This window comes from Sus scrofa, chromosome 6 (assembly GCF_000003025.6).
Source record: "Sus scrofa isolate TJ Tabasco breed Duroc chromosome 6, Sscrofa11.1, whole genome shotgun sequence".
NCBI lineage: Eukaryota > Metazoa > Chordata > Mammalia > Artiodactyla > Suidae > Sus > Sus scrofa.
Genome location: NC_010448.4, coordinates 10,823,278 through 10,845,408, shown reverse-complemented (window position 1 = coordinate 10,845,408; position 22,131 = coordinate 10,823,278). Strand labels below are relative to the sequence as shown.

Below are 22,131 nucleotides of genomic sequence, written 5' to 3'. Positions count from 1 at the left end.
ACACTTGGACGCCCCCTACTTCCAGAGGCCGAGCTTTCCTGCATGAGAATTCACTGACACAAAGCAGGATGAGCACACTCAGGGGGCCACTGTACTTATCACTGCTACATAAACTCTCCAGAGAGCATATACCCTATGTTTCCCCTTCTCTAAGCGTCTACTGCGGGCTCCTCCTGAAGGCCTACAGTTCACTTGCTATTCCTATTTCCTACTGTGGGTATATGCACCTATGCTTTTCGGTAAGTGAATAACCCAATAAAAACCACTGCATTAACCATCACCTAACTCATCCTTTACGCTGAATTGTACGTAACGCGGCCATTGAGGAGCAACAATACTTACTCTAGGGACAACGCGACATGATACCATGCTTTCTGTTTGATAAAATGGATACTGAGACCATTTTTTAGAAGAGAAAAATACAAAATTGAGCTACATATGGTTTCAGTTTATCACAGAGGAGGTATGTATTCAATCACTGGTGAAACAGGAGGGTTTTATTTATAAAATGCAGAAGAAAAACAAGTTAGTCATAGTTTAATAATGGCTATATCTACAGTTGTTGGTACATTCCCATTTTGGGGAAATGTCTGTATTTCAAACTTTGGTGAGGATTTCTTTCTTCTTTTTTTCTTTTCTTTTTTTGGTGGCAGCTGTGGCATGCTAAAGTTCTTAGGCCACAAATCGAACCCATGCCACAACAGCAACCCAAGCCACCGCAGTGATGAATGCTGAATCCTTGACCCGCTGCGCCATAGGAGAACTCCCAAGGATGTCGTTTCTGAACCCAGTATTGCTCCCTTATCGTGACATTACACACCCCCCTTAATCCTTGCAAGAGTATGTCTTCTAGATGCATTTGCTGAGCTGCTGCCTATAGGAGTAAGTACTATCTTTGGTGTCACAGGAGTATATAAAGCTTATTTGAGTCATCATATTTTAGATAAGGAAAAATAGATAATTAAATATTACAGTTTCATGTGTAGTGTGTAGTTATCCTAATAACTATGGTTACTTGAGACTTATAAAATTAATTCCTTGCTACAATCCAACATATTTTATGTGTGTGTTCATTTTACTAACCAGGTAATTAACATCTCTTCCTTTGATCAACTTTTTATGCCCTCCAAAAGGTAAGATCTGTATAATTTCAACCATTTGGAAATTTCTGTCTTATAAAACTTCAAGATTTTCCTCCATTTATACCCATATTAATAACCATACTTTCCATTTACTAAGTGTCCACCACGGTCCACTGAGGCCTTATAACAACCTTGCAAGGCTGACATTATTAACAAGGCAGGAAATCAACACTCAGCGAGGCTATCGCCAAATATTTACATGGTACATGGGATCCCACCAACTGCAGACAGGCTCTTTTTTTATGGCAAGGAGTAAAGTCAAGGTCACAGGCTTTTGCTATTGTCACAAGCAATACTAGAAGAACTGGGGAAGAATGCTCTATCTTCAGTTCCTTTGTCACAGTCTCCGTGAAGGAATATGGTTGGCCAGGCCCAATCAATTTGGAATATGCTCACTCCAGGTCCAATCAATCAATTTAGCCACATGCATATGGTATAACCACTGGTAAGACTGAGATAATATACCCACCTTGTTGTCAATGGACAGAAAACTGCAAGGGGAGTTCCTGTTGTGGCTCAGGGGAAATGAATCTGACTAGCATCCGTGAAGACGTAGGTTCGATCCCTGGCCTCACTCAGTGGGTTAAGGGTCCAGTGTTGCTGTGAGCTGTGGTGTAGGTCACAGATGTGGCTCAGATCTCACATTGCTGTGGCTGTGGTGGAGGCTGGCGGCTATAGCTCCAATTCAACCCCTAGCCTGGGAACCTCCATATGCAGTGGGTGCAGCCCTAAAAGGAAAAAAAAAAAAAAAGAAAGAAAAAAGAAAACTGAGTGACAGTCCCATCATCATTCTATGGACTAGGTGGTAAGGACGAAGAAGCTCCCCAGAGGAAGATGAGTGACATTATCACTAGAAGGGTAAGCACGCTATGTTACACTTAGACACACCCACACACATCCTTCAAATTCCTTTATCATGCCTCCCACTGAGAAGTGGGTCTAAGTCCCCTGGACTTGAATCTGAGTGCTGTCTGACCAAGGGAATATACTGAGAGTGATGCTATCCAGTTTCCAGTCCAAAAAATTAAGCTACTGGCAGCCACCCTATGTCTTAGGATGCCCACTCTTGGCAATCAGCCACAGCACTTCAGGAAAGTTTGTGGGGAAGCCCATGCAGAGGGAACAGAGTCTGAGACCCTCGACCCTGGGTGAGCTCCCAGCTGACGGCTAGTACAAAATGCCAGCCCTGTGAGCCCCAGTTAGGCTCCCACTGCTGATGCTGCGTGAAGCAGAGACGAGCCCTCCCTACTGAGCCCAGCTGAAACTGGATGCTTATGATCTGATTATTTTTGCTCTTTTAAGCAACTAAGGTTGAGGACATGTGTTATGTAAAAACAGATAACTAAAACAACCAGTCACCAAATAGTGCCCTTTCTTTGGCACTAAACACAGGAACTTGGCTCAGCACCTTCTTCACAGCCCTCTAAAGTACCAGCACCATGCCGGAGTATTATAGCTGCACTTGTGAGATAACTAAATTATATATTCAGAAAGCATTATCACCTTTTTGACAAACGGCACCAAAACCTTAAGTGAACTGCAGACGTGGGTCTTTGGTTGAGCTGGAAATAAAAAGATTTTCATATTCAAATTGAATGCTGTATCTGTCAGGGCCCTCAGAACAGTTCCTTTGTATTAAGTAAAACCCAACTGTCTTTTTTCCCATGGAACAAGAGAATGGGTGGTGGTGAATGTTTTCTGAGCTTTAAAAGTAAGCATGCTAAAACATCTGGAAAGATAAGTTATAAAATATTAAACGGTAGTTAATTTCAGAGGGTAAGCCTTCAGGTTTGAGGAAATAATTGATTTTTACGTTCTGTACCACTTTTGTTTCTTATAATGAATACATATTAATTGTATACCTCAAATGACATTAAAGTAGATCTAGTAAAGAAATTCACCAAAATGTTAACAGCAAGTGTCCTGATTACAGGATTATGAGAGTTTTACACTGGCATTTAATATATAAATCATATATTGATAGTGAAAATGTATTCCCCTACAGTTCTCAAAGAATTTAATTTCAAATTCTCATTAAGATTTAAATTTTATATAACAGAAAAAAACATTGTACATTATCTGGATGTGCCATGCAAAAACAACTAATATACCAAACTCAGATTTACACACAAAGAGGAAATTACACATCTGGTCACCCACCTCCACAGGCACCACGAACCACTACGGAAGAGCTTTGCTCTAGGATACAGCACCACTAAGAAAAATGCAAATCCCTCCCTGATTAAACCTTTTTTACTCTTGAAGCTTTTGCCTTGCCACAGCAGCACTTCTGGGAAAGAAATCTGAACACACCCTTTCTCAGTTTCATGGTTACATGGAAGAGCCATCTGTGTCTGCTTCTGAGGCTCAAGCACTGGTAAGGGATACTAAACCTTTTGATACTTCCAAAGCGTTCATGCTTACATAAAAGCTATAAAATTAGGAGTTCCCGTCGTGGCGCAGTGGTTAACGAATCCGACTAGGAATTGTGAGGTTGCAGGTTCGATCCCTGGCCTTGCTCAGTGGGTTGAGGATCCGGCGTTGCCATGAGCTGTGGTGTGGGTTGCAGACTCGGCTCGGATCCGTGTTGCTGTGGCTGTGGCGTAGGCCGGCGGCTACAGCTCCAATTCCACCCCTAGCCTGGGAGCCTGGGAACCTCCATGTGCCGTGAGAGCAGCCCAAGAAATGGCAAAAAGCCAAAAAAAAAAAAAAAAAAAAAAGCTATAAAATTAGTTAATATGATATTTTAGATTCTCTTCAGTTATAAGTGAAAAATTTTCTCTGGGCATGAAATTTCAGGATACTCACATTCTGTTTCCTGATTTTTCTATTTCTATCAGCAGACTGAGTAATTTTGAGTCCAAATTACAAGCTGTGAAAGACCATGCATTTTATTCATTCATTTAGATACTCAACCTATAGCTAAAGAGCAGTTACCACCTGACAGGCACTCTGCTGAACAGATATGAAATGGGAAGACATAGACGGAACAGCTCTCACTCTCACCTAAACATCCAAAAGGATGCTCTTCTATCTACCTCGGGCTATGTCAGCTGCCTACCAAGCTATAATCTCTGCTCTCTGTAACTCAAACTCAGAAACAGAGTGGGACAGTGGTTACCAGAGGCTAAACAGTGGAGGAAATGGGGAGATGCTGATTAAGGGATACAAACTTTCAGTTATCAGGTAAATCCTGAAAATGTATAGCATGTTGGCTATTGTTAATAATTTATGTATGGTAAACTTGAAATTTGCTAAGAGAGTAGATCTTAAATGGTCTATGATACACACAAAATAGTAACTATGTATGGTGATGGATATTTTAATTAGCCTCACTGCGGTGAGCAATGCACAATGTACAAATATATTAGGTTACCACATCATATACATTAAGTATATACAATTTGTCAATTATACCACATTAAAACTGGAGGAAAACTGACAGGAGGCTTAACAGACATCAAAGAAGATATATAGATGGCAAATAAGCATATGATAAGGTTCTCCATGTCATATGTCATCAGGGTAATGGAAATTAAGACAACAAGGTACCACTAAATACCAAAACTCAGACCACTAACAACACCAAATGCTAGTAAGGACATAGAGCAATGAAAATTCTTTCACGGCTGATGAGTGCAGAATGGTACAGCCACTGTGGAAGACACTTTGACAGTTTTTTATGAAACTAAGCATACTTTTACCATATGATCCAGCAACCACACTTCTTGTTATTTACCAAAACAAGCTGAAAGCAATATGCACACAAAAACCTGCACAGAGATGTTTATGGTAGCTTTATTCCCAATTGCCAAAATTTGGAAGGGACCAAAATTTCATTCAGTAGGGGAATGGGTTAATAAAGTGTGGTATATCCAAACAGCAGAATATTATTCAGCACTAAAAAGAAACGAGCTATCAAGCCATGAAAAGACATTAAGGAAACTTACATGCATATTACTAAGTGAAAGAAGACAATCTGAAAAGACTGCATACTGTGTGATTCCAACTATATGACTTTGTCAGGGATTGGGGGCAGGGGGCATGTGGGGGAAGCACAGAAGAATGGTACAGCAGTGAAACTGTTCTGTATAATACTACAATGGTGGATATATGCCATTACACATTTGTCCAAACCCAAAAAATGTACACCACCAAGAGTCTGCCCTTAGGTAAACCATGGACTTTGGCTGACAATGATGTGTCAATGCAGGCTCATCTACTGTAACAAATGTACCCTCTAGCAGGGAATGCTGCTGTGGAGGTGGAGGGGCAGTGGTAGAAACAGGGGTTATATGGGAACTCTGAACTTTCTACTCAAGTTTTTGGTGAACCTAAAACTGCTCTACAAAATAAACCTTATTCATTTAAAAAAAATCAGAGGGAAAAATGTTGATAGTCATCATTTCTGGGCAACAAAAATATGGCTGGTTTTGTTTGTTTTTCATACTTTTTCATATTTTCAAAATTAAGCACTATTAGAATTTATTAAATGCATTAATTTTCTATTCCAAAACTATGTCTTTACTCTTGATATCTGAAGATTTTACCCCTTAACTCCCATTACTGCTACTCTAAGTTAATCTTCCATAAACTCACAACTGAACAAAAGACCCCGACAAGGTTCCCTACCATCCCACCTATGCTCAAGTTCATCCAACATCTGTACCACACTGCTCTTCCTTAAGCACCATTTCTCAATGCTCTTTATTATAGTATCTTCTCCAAAGTCTCTAGTGTGTCCACTATCCTCTTCTTAAATCCCCCCATCCGTCCAGGGCTGGTGCACCCTCCCTGCACACACACACATTCCTCCATCTTCAAATGCTCCAATCCACAGTAATTGCTTTTAATGTCACGTTTTATTAAAAAAAAAAAAAAAGCAAAGGCCAATGCTTTAGGAAATGACTCTAAACTCATGTGCACCATATTCTGGTCACATGGGCTGTGCCTGCATGGTGATATCTCCTCAACCATATTTTAAACCCTGTCATCTCAAGGACGATGCATTCCACTTGCCCTCTATTATCAACTCCACTTTTGATGGGTAAAATTACATGTTATAGGGAACTTGCTTTAAAATAGTCCATCAGAAATCCATAGGGAGACACATCAAAAAGAGAGAAGGACACAAGGCTGATCTTTGCTGAATGTGGATGCTGATTATATGAGGACTTTTTTGACACAACTTCCTTAGTTTGTGTGACTTGAAAATTTTTTTCGATGCGAAATTCTGAAAAAGGAACTATGAGGAATTTAAAAGGAACGTCAGATACCATTCCTGAAACTTTAAATTATCAGAAAGGTTTCAGCTGAACATCATCCTGTACGTCATGTTCTTGAACACTTTTCCAAACCTCATATACTCCAATGCATTCCTCTTGCACATACATGCTTTTGTTTGTTTGTTTGCTTTTTTGTCTTTTGAGGGCTGCACCCACAGCACATGGAGGTTCCCAGGCGAGGGGTCACATCGGAGCTGTTGCTGCCAGCCTATGCCACAGCTACAGCAATGCCAGATCCAAGCCACATCTGCGACCTACACCACAGCTCACTGCAACACCAGATCCTTAACCCACTGAGTGAGGCCAGGGATCGAACCTGCAACCTCATGGTTCCTAGTCAGATTCATTTCTGCTGTGCCACAATGGGAACTTCTATATGCTTTCATTTTTAACATAAATCATTTAGCTTATACAAAAGATCCTACTGACTATAAGTCATAAAATGTGTTTCCACTTATATAAATATATTATGCAAAGATTAAATAATATAAAACTTAATTTGGAAAACAAAGTACCTGACAGTGACATCCTTTTTCCCTGCCCAAAGAAAAAGTGAGCCCCCTTCTTTCTACTTTGCATCATTTACATAAACTGACCTCAATCTGGGTCATGTAATAGTAATGTCATTGCAGTTAGCATGATTAATTCATTTATTTGTTTATTTAGTTTGTAAATCATTTTAATTAAACAGAAATGTCAAGGGAGTTCAGCCCTGGCATTTAGAGCTTTAAAAAAAATGAAATGAGGTAGAAAGACCATTTTAATCATGGCAAAAACATGCAAGTTTTGGAAACCATTTTTTCATATTAAAATCACAAATAATTAAAAAACCCTGACCCCTTCCCCCAACAAGCCCTCTATAAATGTGATAAATGCAAGCTTGTAAAAGTACCACAGTCCCCATTTAGCAACCAGAAGAATTCAGGGTTGCAAAATCTCAGCAGAGGCCTCTTGATTCATCAACCCACAGCAGAAGTATAAGTAGAAAAGAGCACGCAGGCACTCACCGTGTAACGTGCCCACACGTGCCTTCAAATAGGTGGGATGCCTACAACCCAACTGATCCTCATGGTCTCTCTTCCCGTCATGTTTCTCAAACACCCGATAATGTGGTCTCCAGGCCAAAAATTCTGCACAAGTAGTTACTTCCCCAAACCTTATCTTCTCATTTATTAAGCAGATAATAACAGTATGTACTCCACCAGGTTGTGCTTATCAAGTGAGATAATGCATGTGGAATGCTCACAGTGCTTGATATTAAAAAAGCCTCAGTGTGTGAATAAAATAATAATAAAAGATCAAAAAGTAGTTATGATGATACAAGGACTGATTCAAGAAGAGGATATTACACTCACCAATATATACGCCCCTAATAGAGGAGCGCCCAACACATACAACAAATGCTAACAGACACAAAAAGAGAAACTGATGGGAATACAATAAGAGTAGGAGACTTTAACATGCCACTCATATCAATGGACAGATCCTCTAGACAGAAAATCAATAAGGCAACAGAGTCCTAAATGACACAATAGAAAAGCTGGACTTAAATGACACATCTTCAGGTCATTACATTCAAAAAAATCAGAATATCATTCTTTTCAAGTGCACATGGAACATTCTCAAGGACTGACCACATACCGGGCACAAAAATAACCTCAACAAATTTAAGAGTGCAGAAATTATTTCGGTATCTTCTCTGACCACAATGGCATCAAACTAGAAATCAAGCACAGGAAAAGAAATGAGAAAAAACTGACTACATAGAGACTAAACAGTATGCTGCTAAAAAAAACAATGGGTGTATAAGGAAATCAAATGAGAAGTTTAAAAATATCTCGATACAAATGATAATGAAAACACAACCATTCAAAATCTTTGGGATTCTGCAAAAGCAGTACTTAGAGGGTAGTTCATAGAAATATAGCCCTTCCTCAAAAAAGAAGAAAAATCTTAAACTGACAACTTACTCCACCACCTAAAAGAATTAGAAAAAGAGGAGCAAACAAAACCTAACGTCAGCAGAAGGAAGGAAGTCATAAAGATCAGAGAGGAAATCAATAAAATCAAAAAACAATAGAAAAGATCAATAAAACCAAGAGCTGGTTCTTTGAAAGGGTAAACAAAATCGATGAGCCTCTGGCCAAACTCACCAAGAAGAGGAGAGAAAGAACTTAAAATAAGGAATGGAAAAGGAGAAATCTCAATGGATGCTGCAGAAATACAAAAAAATAAAATAAAATAAGAGAATACTATCAACAATTAAATGTCAACAAATCTGACAACACAGAAAAAATGGACTACTTTCCAGAGACATACAGTCTGACAAAACTGAATCAAGAAGAAACAGATTAATTGAACAGACCTATCAGTAGAAATGAAATTGAATATGTAATAAAACACTCCCTACAAACAAAAGTACAGGACCAGATGGCTTCACAGGCAAATTCTACCAAACATACAAAGAAGAAATTATACCCATCCTTCTTAAACTTTTTCAAAAGGTTGAAGAAGGAGGAATATTCCCAAAGACATTCTATGAATCCACCATCACCCTAATACCAAAACCAGACAAAGACACTACTAAAAAAGAAAATTATAGGCTAATATCTTTGATGAATATAGACACAAAAATTCTAAACAAAATTTTAGCCAACCAAATCCAACAACATATAAAAAAGGTCATACACCATGACCAAGTAGGATTCATCCCAAGTTCACAAGGATGATTCAACATACACAAATCAATCAACGTCATACACCACGTTAACAAAAGAGAAGTCAAAAGAACCACATGATCATCTCAATAGATGCAAAAAAAAGGCATATGACAAAATCCAACATTCATTCATGATAAAAATTCTTACCAAAGTGGGTATAGAGGGAACATACCTTTACATAATAACTTATGACAAACCCACAGTTAATATAATACAAAATGGAGAAAAGCTGAAAGCCTTCCTGCTCAAATCTGGAACAAGACAAGGATGCCCACTCTCACCACTTTGATTCAACAGAGTATTAGAAGTCGTAGCCACAGCAGTCAGACAAACAAAAGAAATAAAAGGTATCCAAGCTGGAAGAGAAGAGGTAAAATTATCACTCTACGCAGATGACATGATACTATACATAGAAAACCCTAAGGACCCCTCACAAAAACTACTGGAACTCATCAATGAATTCAGCAAAGTAGCAGAATACAAGCTTAACATTCAGAAATCTGTTGCATTTCTGTATACTAACAATGAAATATTAGAAAAGGAATATAAAAATATAATACCCTTTAAAATCATACCCCAAAAAATTAAATACCTTAGAATAAACCTGACCAAGGAGGTGAAAGACTTATATGCTTAGAACTATAAAATATTAATCAAGGAAATTGAAGAGGATTCAAAGAAATGGAATGATATCCCATGCTCCTGGATCAGAAGAATTAATACCATTAAAATGACCATACTATCCAAAGCAACCTACAGATTCAATGCAATCCCTATCAAATTACCCATGATATTTTTCACAGAACTAGAACAAACAATCCAAAAATTTATATGGAACCATAAAAGACCCAGAACTGCCAAGACAATCCTGAGGAACAAAAAACAGGCAGGAGGCATAACTCTCCCAGACTTCAGACAATATTACAAAGCTGTAGTAATCAAGACAGGTCAGTACTGGTACAAAAACAGACATACAGACCAATGGAACAAAATAGAAAATCCAGAAATAAACCCAGACACCTATCGTCAATTAATCTTTGACAAAAGAGGCAAAAATATAAAATAGGAAAAGGTCTCTTCAGCAACTGGTGCTGGGAAAACGGGACGGCTGCTTGTAAATCAACGAAGCTAGAACACACCCTCACAGCATGCCCCAAAATAAACTCAAAATGGCTTAAAGACTTAAGTATAAGAAGAGGTACCACAAAACTCCTAGAAGACAACACAGGCAAAACATTCTCTGACATCAACTGTACAAATGCTTTCTTAGGTCAGTCTCCCAAAGCAATAGAACTAAAAACAAAAATAAACCAATGGGAGCTAATCAAACTTACAAGCTTTTGCACAGCAAAGGAAACCATTAAAAAAAAAAAAAAAAAAAAAAGACAAGAAAGCAGTTGCAAATGATACACCGACAAGAGCCTAATTCCCAAAATATACCAACAACTTACAAAACTCAAAAGCAAAAAAACAAACAATCCAATGGAAAAATGGGCAGAAGATCCGAATACACATTTCTCCAAAGATTTATAGATGGCCAACAGGCATACTAAAAAATGTTCAACCTCACTAATCATTACAGAAATGCAAATCAAAACTACAATGAGGTACTTCACATTGGTCAGAAGGGCCACCATGAGCAAGTCTACAAATAACAAATGCTGGAGGAGTTCCCATGGTGGATCAGTGGTTAACGAATCTGACTAGGAACCACGAGGTTGCAGGTTCGATCCCTGGCCTTGCTCAGTAGGTTAAGGATCCGGCATTGCCGTGAGCTGTGGTGTAGGTCACAGATGCAGCTCGGATCCCACGTTGCTGTGGCTCTGGCAAAGGCTGATTCAACCCCTAGCCTGCGAACCTCCATATGCCACTGGAACGGCTCAAGAAATGGCAAAAAGACCAAAAAAAAAAAAAAAAAAAATGCTGGAGAAGGTGTGGAGAAAAGGAAACCCTTCCACAATGTTGGCATGAATGTAAATTAGTATAACCACTATGGAATACAGTATAGAGGTATCTCAGAAAACTAAATATAGAACTACTACATGACCCAGCAATCCCACTCTTGGGCATATATCTGGACAAAACTTTCCTTGAAAAAAATACATGCATCCATATGTTCATCACAGCACTATTTATAATAGTCAAGACATGGAAACAACCTAAATGTTCAACAACAGATGAATGTCTGAAGAAGACATGGTATATATATATATATATATATATATATATATATATATATATATATATACACACAATGGAATACTACTCAGCCATAAAAAAAGAACAAAGTAATGCTATTTGCAGCAACATGGATGGGACTAGAGACTCTCATACAATGGAATACTACTCAGCCATAAAAAAGAACAAAGTAATGCCATTTGCAGCAACATGGATGGGACTAGAGACTCTCATACTAAGTGAAATAAGTCAGAAAGACAAAGATAGATTCCATATGATTTCACTTATATCTGGAATCTAATATACAGCACAAATGAACCTATCTATAGGAAAGAAACAAACTCATGGACATGGAGAACAGACTTGTGGTTGCCGAGGGGGAGAGGGAGGGGTGGGATGGACTGGAATTTTGTGTTAGTAGAAGCAAACTATAGCATTTGGAATGGATAAGTGATAAGATCCTGCCATATAGCACAGGGAACTATATCTAGTCACTTGTGATGGAACATGATGGAGGATCATGTGAGAAAAAGAATGTGTATACACATATGTGTGTGTATAACTAGGTCACTTTACTGTACAGTAGAAATTGACAGAACATTATAAATCAACTATACTAAGAAGTAAATTAATTTTAATTTTTAAAGAGTATTTATGAAAATAACTATTTTCATCAATCAAGGTCTGGGGCTAATTCTAGAAAGATGATATGATTCTATAGGTGGAATTCTTGCCTCCCACACCCTTGAACCACCCTCTCTTGTCTGGGTTCCCCTATCAGCTGGCCTGAATGAGGACCTAGTAAGAGGGAATTACAGGAAGCAGATGTGGTGCCCAACTTATGAAAAAGAACATAAAGTAACAAATAAAAATTATGTATAAATGTGCGGACTTATTTATTTAGTCTTTTGTCCTTTTGGGTATGTACCAGCAGCATATGGAGGTTCCCAGGCTAGAGGTCGAATTGGAACTACAGCTGCAGGCCTACACCACAGCCACGGCAATGCCAGATCCAGATCCAAGCCCCATCTGCAACCTATACCACAGCTCACGGCAACGCTGGATCCTCAGGATCCTTAACCCACTGAGAGAGGCCAGGAATCGAACCCACAACCTCATGTTCCTAGTTGGATTTGTTAACCACTGTGCCACGACAAGAGCTTCTGTGCAGACTTATTTAGAATGACCAGCTAAATCACAAAAATTACCTATAAAAACCTGGAACACATCATTATCAAAAAAATACCCTTATCACAAAATACAAGCATGTGACATTTTTTAAAATTAGGCACCCAAAACACTTTCAGAAAGTATCTTTCTACTTTTTTGTAACCTCCATGTTCTTTAACTGCTTTCTTATATGGCAACAATTTTTATAATTTCATTTTCTCTAGAAAGAATAGAATGTTAATTTAGTCCTTCCTCTAGCACGATTGACTGGATTTTCTTTTCTTTTTTCTTTTTTTTTCTTTTAAAGTTTTGATAGCTGGTGTTCATAAAACATGCAACTTCACATACAGATGTACCTTCTGCTTGCAGTCCTACTACAGAAGAGTGCCCTACGAATACAGAAATTCTGATAAATTCGATCTTACACTGTTAACATAAAAAATGTAGAGTGTATTTATAATTTTATATGCTGCATATATTCCTACGAAAAAGGAGAGATTAGAGGAATATGCCCGAGGTCCCGCAGCTGGCAGACTGCTGAGCTGGGACTCCACTCCTGACAGTTGGCATTCGTTACTGCTCACATTTCTACCCCGGAGCCACACTCCGCCTGCAACCTAATACCCACGCCTCTGACACCTTGATCAGCTGTGAAGAGGGAGAGGGAGAGGAAGAGAGGAATTAATTAATTAATTCTTCTGATCCAGGAGCATGGGATATCATTCCATTTCTTTGAATCCTCTTCAATTTCCTTGATTAATATTTTATAGTTCTAAGCATATAAGTCTTTCACCTCCTTGGTCAGGTTTATTCTAAGGTATTTAATTTTTTGGGGTATGATTTTAAAGGGTATTATATTTTTATATTCCTTTTCTAATATTTCATTGTTAGTATACAGAAATGCAACAGATTTCTGAATGTTAAGCTTGTATTCTGCAACATGGATGGGACTAGAGACTCTCATACAATGGAATACTACTCGGCCATAAAAAAGAACAAAGTAATGCCATTTGCAGCAACATGGATGGATGTAGCAGAAGGTACATCTGTATGTGAAGTTGCATGTTTTATGAACACCAGCTATCAAAACTTGTGTTCCAAGCTGGCACAAAAAAAGAAATCCAAAGAGGATTTTCACCTTTAAGAAAAATGGTGAAAGCCAAAACAACCTTCCTGCTTTGGTTTTGCAAGTGAGTTGAGCCCTTTTAGAGGCAGTGTGCTACCCAGGCAGTGAGAGTGGCGCCACCAAGCTTATTCCCCAGGAACTGGACTCAGCATCAAGCCTCCACCGCTTGAAACTGTGTCTGTTCTTATCCGCAATTTATCTAGATCTATTCCGTGCATCTGTTAGCAAGATGTGTCCTAAAGCCATTACTTCTTCACTTCATTTGGGCTCGAAAGGTTTCTAGGAAGGCTCTACTTTAGGAGAGTGGGGGAACCTGCACTAATAAAATCAAGTATCCCCTTGTGATTACTTGTTTTTTGGGGCGATTTTAGGTTTTGATGCAATTAGAGTGAAGGAAAGACGGACCTTCTTGTTTTATATTTTTATTGTGATAAATATAAAATTTACCATTTTAATCATTTTGAAGGATACACTTTAGTGGCATTACGTACCTTCACAGTGTTGCACAAACATCATCCATCTCCAGAACTTCCTTACCTTTCCAAAGGGAAACTCTGTCATCATTCAACAACAACTCCCCATTCCCCTGCCCCTCAGCCCCTGGCAGCTACCACTCTACTCTCTGTTTCTATGAACCTGACTAAGTAGAAGCACCCAATATTTGTCCTTTTGTATTTGGCTTAGTTTGCTAAGCATAATGTTTTCAAGTTTCATCAACGTTAGAGCATGGGTCAAAACGTCACTCCCTTTTATGGCTGAATCATATTCCACTGTGTGGACAGACCGCATTTTATCCATTACTCATCTGGCAATGGACATTTAAATTGTTTTCATCTTTTGGCTACTGTGAATAATACTGCTATGAATGTGGTGTATAGATACCTGTTCCCTTTTTTTTTTTTTTTTTTTTTTGGCTTTTTAGGGTCACACCCACAGCATGCGGAGGTTCCCAGGCTAGGGGTCGAATCGGAGCTATAGCCGCTGGCCTACACCACAGCCACAGCAACGCCAGATCCGAGCCGCATCTGGGACCTACACCACAGCTCACAGCAATGATGGATCCTTAACCCGCTGAGCGAGGTCAGGAATCGAACCTGCGTCCTCATGAATGCTAGTCAGATTCGTTTCCACTGAGCCATGATGGCTGTTCTACAATTTTTAAGATGAGAAAACGAGTACTGCAATTACTGTTAGTTTGAAAATCGACAGGGGTGACTCCAGAGGTTACCTCTCCAGTAGCTGGGCCTGAGGGAAGAACGGGGAAGGGCACCTCTGAGGTTCTGCCATAGTCACTGCTTGTTAGGGACAGGGCTTCAGGTAAAGGGCCATGACCAGTGTCTCTCAAGGTTACCCCACCATGTCGTCGTGGGCCAGGCTGAAGGAGGAGAGTTGCAGTGTTTCCTGCCGTATCACATCTTATGTCAGGTGCACTCATCGCAGGGCCAAGCGAATGACCTTCAAATGCAGGGAGGTTCAGACTCAGCTTCCCTGGAGTCTCCAACTGACTAATGAAAGAGGGAAAGAAAGGGAGGGAAGGAGGGCGGGAGGCTCACCCCCTGAGTGTAAGTGAGTCTTTCCAGGGCACCCACATCAAGGAAGGTCAGAGGTCATTTAGATTTGAGAGCCAAGAGACCACTTTAAAAACAGCTAGACCTGTGTGTGGAAGTGTTCTCTGTAATTAAGTATACACTTTCTTTCCGTGTTATTGATAAACCACTCTGAAGATTTTTGGCACTACAACACTAATTAAAATCTATAAATGAGGAGTTCCCGTCGTGGCGCAGTGGTTAACGAATCCGACTAGGAACCATGAGGTTGCGGGTTCGGTCCCTGCCCTTGCTCAGTGGATTAACGATCCGGCGTTGCCGTGAGCTGTGGTGTAGGTTGCAGACGCGGCTCGGATCCCGCGTTGCTGTGGCTCTGGCGTAGGCCGGTGGCTACAGCTCCGATTCAACCCCTAGCCTGGGAACCTCCATATACCGCGGGAGCGGCCCAAAGAAATAGCAAAAAGACAAAAAAAAAAAAAAAACCCCAAAAAAATCTATAAATGATATAACTATATGCAAATACGTTTATTATTTTTAAAGATAGAATTTATGCAGGAGTGAATTGCTGACTCTGCATTTATTTCAACTTTCATTAATTAATATACTTAATTCTATCTTAGGCTTCTGCTTATGATTAGTTTGATACAACTGATAGGTCACTTAAGAAACTAAGAAATATTTATGTCTTTTTCATTTTTATTGGACATTCAAAACCTATTTGGGTCTAACCACCATGGGAAACTGAACAAAGCATATTTTTTCATTGTATCCAAATGGGCATAAACCACAAAGTTGAAAAAATATTTCCCAAAGAAGCTTCTCTTAACCTATCTACCCTTTTTTCGTAGTGACAGTGTGGCTGTTTCATAGGAAAAATACTTCATTTGTTTGTTTTTCATTTTTTGAATGTTTTTTTTCCTATAAGCCTGGGTAATCCTGGGATTACCGTATGCTTAAAACAAGCATCTCGAACGAAGATGACAGCAGAGGTCTGCTTTGCTCCTCACTCAGCAGGGTGAGGTCTTCTGCGATCGGGTATAAACCGCGAGGAGCGAAGAGGCCTTCACTGGTGGAGTGCTTTTGGTATACATCAAACTCCACCATGCACATACTGGAGTTCTCATCGCGACGCAGTGGTTAACAAACCCAACTAGTATCCTTGAGGACTCGAGTTCAATCCCTGGCCCAGCACAGTGGGTTAAGGATCCAGAGTTGCAGCAGCTGCGGCTCAGGTTGCAGCTACGGTTCGGATCTGATCCTTAGCCTGGGAACGCCTCATGTTGCAGGGCGGCCAAAAATGAAAGAAAAACAATGAGAGGGGAGGGAAAGAGGGAGGAGAGAGAGAGGGCAGCGGGGAGGGGGGGAGAGAACTGAGGGAGAGGAGAAGGCTGGATGAAGAACAGCTCCCATCTTCCTCACCAGGGCTCACTTCTGACCAGTCAGCAAGGGCTGGGAGTTGGCTGCTTAATCCCTGAGAAAGTAAGCAGGGCTTAGCGGAGCAAACTCTCTTCACAGGGGGCTAATTTTACGGAGCTCCAGGATGGCAAATGTAGCCTCCAGTGGCGAGCCCTTGATGGCTTAGAGGAGGCAGGTCCAGAGGGAGTTGGAGTGGGGGAGTGCCAGTGTGGCCTCCTGACCCCCCCTCGCTGAGAGCCAGCTCCAGTCTGTGCAGGTGTCAGGACGTGGAGCAGCCCAGGGGCCTGGGCAACATGAGGACACTCCTATCACGGTACTGAGCATCACCAGGGAAAGGGGTGGAAACAGGCTTGTCGCAGACCTTCTGACACAAAACCAACATGCAGCAGCAACCCCTTTTTCTTTCAGGATTTCTTTAGAAATGTGTGCCGCCATCCCAAACACTGCATGTTTACACATAACACATTTGTGGCAACCTTGTGTCAAACAAGGCTACCGACACCATTTTTCCAAGAGCATTTGCTTACCGCATGTCTCTGGGGTCCATTTGGTAATCCGCTCAGTATTTCAAACCTTTTCATTATTATCACATCCGCTGTGGTGATCTGGGATCAGCGATCTGGGATGTCACCACTGTAATTGTTTTGAGGCACCATGAACTACACCCACATAAGCCTGCAAAGCTCAATGACAGACATCGTGTGTGTTCTAACTGCTCCATCCCCAGCCACTCCCCTCTCTCCCCTGTCCTCAGGCCTCCCTGCTTCCTCCAACACAACCACACAAAATTAGGCCAGTTAATAACCCTACAGCGACTTCTAAGTGTTCAAGTGAAAGCAAGAGTCACACTCTCACTTCAAATCAAAACCTGGAAACAATTAAGCTTAGTGAGGAAGGCACATCAAAAACCAGTTTAGGCCAGGAGCTAGGCCTCTGTGCCAACAGTTGGCCAAGCTGTGAATGCAAAGGAAACATTCTTGAAGGAAATTAACAATGTTACTCCAGCGAAGACATGAATGGTAAGAAAGTGAAACAGCCTTGTTGCTGATCGGGAGAAAGTCCTAGTGATCCAGATGGGAGATCAAACCAGCCACAATATTCCCCCAAACGAAAGCCTAATCCAGAGTAAGCCCCTAACTCTCTTCAGGCCTATGAAGGCTGAGAGAGGCAAGGAAGCTGCAGGAGAAAAGACTGAAGCTAGCAGAGGCTGGTTCATGACATCTAAGGAAAGAAGCCATTTTCATGCACAAGGTGAAACAGCAAAGGCTGATGCAGAAGCTGCAGCAAGTTAACCAGAAGATCTAGCTAAGATGATCAGCAAAGGCAGCTACACTAAATCACAGTTTTCAGTGTAGATCAAACAACCTTTTGTTGGACGAAGATACCACCTAGGACTTTCATAGCTAGAGAAGAAAAGTCAATGGCTGCTTCAAAGCTTCAAAGAACAGGTTGATTCTCTTGCTAGGGACTAATGCTGCTGGTAACCCGAGGTGGAACCCAATGCTCACTTATCCTTCTGAAAACCCCGAGGCACAGAAGAACTGTACTCAATCCACCCTGTCTGTGTTCTATAAATGGAACAACAAAGCCTGGATGACAGCATACCTGTATACAATGTGGTTTACTGAATATTTTAAGCCCACTAGTGAGACCTACTGCTCAGATAAAATTTTCCTTTCAAAATATTACTGCTCAGAGTTCCCACCACGGCTCAGCAGAAACAAATCTTATTAGTATCCATGAGGATGCAAGTTCAATCCCTGGCCTTGCTCAGTGGGTTAAGGATCCATTCTTGCCATGAGCTGTGGTGTAGGTCACAGATGTGGCTCAGATCCCGCATTGCTGTGGCTGTGGCATAGGTGAGCAGCTACAGCTTCTATTATACCCCTAGCCTGGGAACCTCCATACAACATGGGCGCGGCCCTAAAAAAATGAGATGAATGTTGTTTCCATGCCTGTGAAAATCATATCCACTCCTCTGCCCACAGGTCAATGAGTAACTTCAAACTATTAAGTCTTATTATTTAAAATATACATTCTATAAGGCTACAGCTGTCCCAGACAGTGATTCTTCTGATGGATCTCAGCAAAGTCAATTGAAAACCTTCTGGAAAGGATTCATCATTCTAGATTCATTAAGAACATTCATGATTCGTGGAAAGAAGTCAAAATAACAACATTAAGAGGAGTTTTGAAGAAGTCTTTGAGGTGTTCAAGACTTCAGTGGCAGAAGTACATGCAGACATGATAGAAAGAGCCAGAGGGAGTTCCCGTCGTGGCGCAGTGGTTAACGAATCTGACTAGGAACCATGAGGTTGCGGGTTCGGTCCCTGCCCTTGCTCAGTGGGTTAACGATCCAGTGTTGCCGTGAGCTGTGGTGTAGGTTGCAGACGCGGCTCGGATCCCGCGTTGCTGTGGCTCTGGCATAGGCTGGCAGCTACAGCTCCGATTCGACCCCTAGCCTGGGAAACTCCATATGCCGTGGGAGCGGCCCAAGAAATAGCAAAAAGACAAAAAAAAAAAAAAAGAAAGAAAGAAAGAAAGAGCCAGAGAACTAGAATTAGAAGTGGAGCCTGAAGGACAAAAAAAAAAAAAAAAAAAAAAAAAGGAGTTCCCATCGTGGCACAGAGCAAACGAATCCAACTAGGAACCATGAGGTTGTGGGTTCAATCCCTGGCCTCGCTCAGTGGGTTAATGATCCGGCATTGCCATGAGCTGTGGTGTAGGCTGCAGATGCAGCTTGGATCTGGCGTTGCCGTGGCTGTGGTATAGGTCAGCAGCTACAGCTCCAATTAGACCCCTAGCCTTGGAACCTCCATATACTGCAAGTGTGGCCCTAAAAAGACAAAAGCTGGAAAAAAAAAAAGAAGAAGAAGTGAACCCTCAAGATGTGACTGATTTGCTGCAATCTCATGATAAAATTCAACTCCTTTGAATGGATGAGTTGTTTCCTATGGATGAGCAAAGAAAGTAGTTTCTTGAGATGGAACCTACTCCTAATAAAGATGCTGTGAGGACTGCTGAAATGGCAACAAAGGATTTAGAATAGTCCATCAACTCAGTTAATAAAGCATCAATGGGGTTTGAAAAGATGGACTCCAATTTTGAAAGACGTTCTACCAGGGGTAAAATGCTACCAAACAGCACTGCATGCTACAGAGAAATCATTCACGAAAGAGTCAAGCAATGAGGCAAACTTCATTGCTATCTTATTTTAGAAGCTTCCACAGCCACCTCTCAACCTTCAGCAACCACCAATCTAAGTCAACAGTCATCAACACCTAGGCACAATCTTCCACCAGCAAAAAGATTATCTCATGAAGGTTCAGCTGAGAGTTAGCATTTTTTAGCAATTAAGTATTTTTAATTAAGGAATGTACATTTTTAGCCATGATGCTATTGCACACTTAATTGATTACAGTGTAAACATAACTTTTATATGCACTGGGAAACTAAAAAGTTTGTGCGATTCACTTTAGTGTGTTATCTGCTTTGTCGTGGTGGTCTGGAACCAAATCCACACTATCTCTGAGATATGCCTGCAAAAGATTACTCTGCATTTTCACCATATTTCAATGATTTGGAGACACAGGTTTTCACACCCTAATAGCTCTGAAATTGAGATGTATCTCAAGATTCATCACTGTTGGCCAGACAGCAGCTGTGGCCTAGTTACTACCTGGACATATGTGAACTCTATTTTACTTCTTTTCTTTTTCTCATGTAGGCGCAAGAGTAATAAATGATTCTTTTTAAAGTCTATATTATGTCCAAATAAGTAGAAAAGGGCTCTTTCAATAAATAAAAGATTTAAAAGAAGGGAGGTATGTCCTGGTTTACTGGATAGCATTTTTTTCTTCTTTCTGGAATGCACAATAATGGTATATCTTTAAAAGTGGATAAAATTACAGTGGATAATATTAAAGCTGAATTTATTTTTTTCACTCTTACATTCCAAAAAATGTACAGAAGTTCTAATCTCTTCTCAAACCCAGAAGATGCTGTGGTGCATTCCCAGGGACGCACACGTCCCCGTAACAGTCACCTTGGAAATCACTTGACAGGTGGTTTCCCCTTGCTTCACAATAATAATACAAGTAGTTAAAAACAATAAAGAAGGCAAAGAATTGGATCTTCCTGGATCCAGTTTCTTCGTGAATGCGAGCTTTTAGGAGAACCACTTTCCCTGACACCGTGGCTGAACGACTCAGTGTAAGCTGTGAAACATCACTTGAGACCTTGATTAGCCCACTGGCTAAGGGAAAACAGCTGTTTCATTCCAAAGCTTTCGAACACAATAATCAAATTATCCTTCAGCTTCTTGAATTCCACAAAAATCTCATTATATCTGGCTGAAAGGAAAGGAATATTAATGAAAAAGAACATCATTGCTTCCTGAGTTACTCTTCAAATAAACTGTACTCTGTTCATCCAAAATCGACGAAACCCTCTCTTTCCTTGCTTCTCAATGTGTGACCTCGGAGTCCCGTCCCAGACCTGCTGAAGGGGACGCTGCCATTCAACAAGAGCTTCACGTGCCATCCTCAGGTCTGAGAGGCACTGCTCCCTGTCTCATCCGTGCTGGGACTGAATAAGGAAGTCATTTGTTTTCCTGAGAGAGATCACTGCATGCATTTACCCTGGGATTGGCACTGTGCAGTCTCCTTCCTAAGAAACTCAGTTTATTTTCGACGAGACTCTTTCTGACAAAGCCGAGGAAGTCTCACCAGCTCCACAGTGATCCTCAAAGTCCCAAATGCAGTGAGGCCCTTGGAGAAGAAATGGTGAGCCTTCTTGCTGAGAGCCCCTGCCCTGTTCAGGCAAGGGAAGGACAGCTGAGATGGGCTTCAGAGACAGGTGAAATGCTCTAGTTCCCTTTTAAATTGTAAACTCCCCAGCACACCTCTTCTGTTCTGGAGATGACACTTTTCCTTATCTGGAAGAAGGCGGTACCAAGTTAGAGCCTAACAGCCCCCACCCCAGCCCATGCGGTGCCTCTTATTGCCCAGACCTGCTTTCTCCCACAGTGCAGCACGCCGCCCAGAGTCCCATTGTGGCTCAGTGGTAACAAACCCAACTAGTATCCATGAGGACACAGGTTCAATCTCCCTGGCCCTGCTCAGTGGGTTGAGGATCTCAAGTTGCTGTGAGCTGTGGTGTAGATCGCAGATGAGGCTCAAATCCCGCATGGCTGTGGCAGTGGCATAGGCCAGAAGCTGCGGCTCCAATTCTACCCCTAGGCTGGGAACTTCCATATGCCGCAGGTGTGGCCTTAAAAAGGCCAAAAAGAAAAAAGAACTGGAAGGAATCTATCAAGTCAAGAAGTATCCTTATGTCTTCCAGGAGTCTGCCATGTTTGGCTATAACCCTCAACTCCACAACCAAGAAAGTATAGGCAAGAGTCAGATCTTTTGAGAGGGTGTTTCTTCCAATTAAAAAAAAAAAAAAAAAAAAAAGCCCGCATGTTTTAGACATCAACTTAGGGCTAGATGATGTCCTCTTGTTTAATAACAGCAATACAAAGAGTGTTAAGGATAATACAATGTC

At 40.9% G+C, this 22,131-nt stretch overlaps 1 pseudogene; it reads left to right on the top strand.

Moving 5' to 3' along the window:
• On the top strand, nucleotides 17,303-21,754 carry LOC110261266 (annotated as a pseudogene).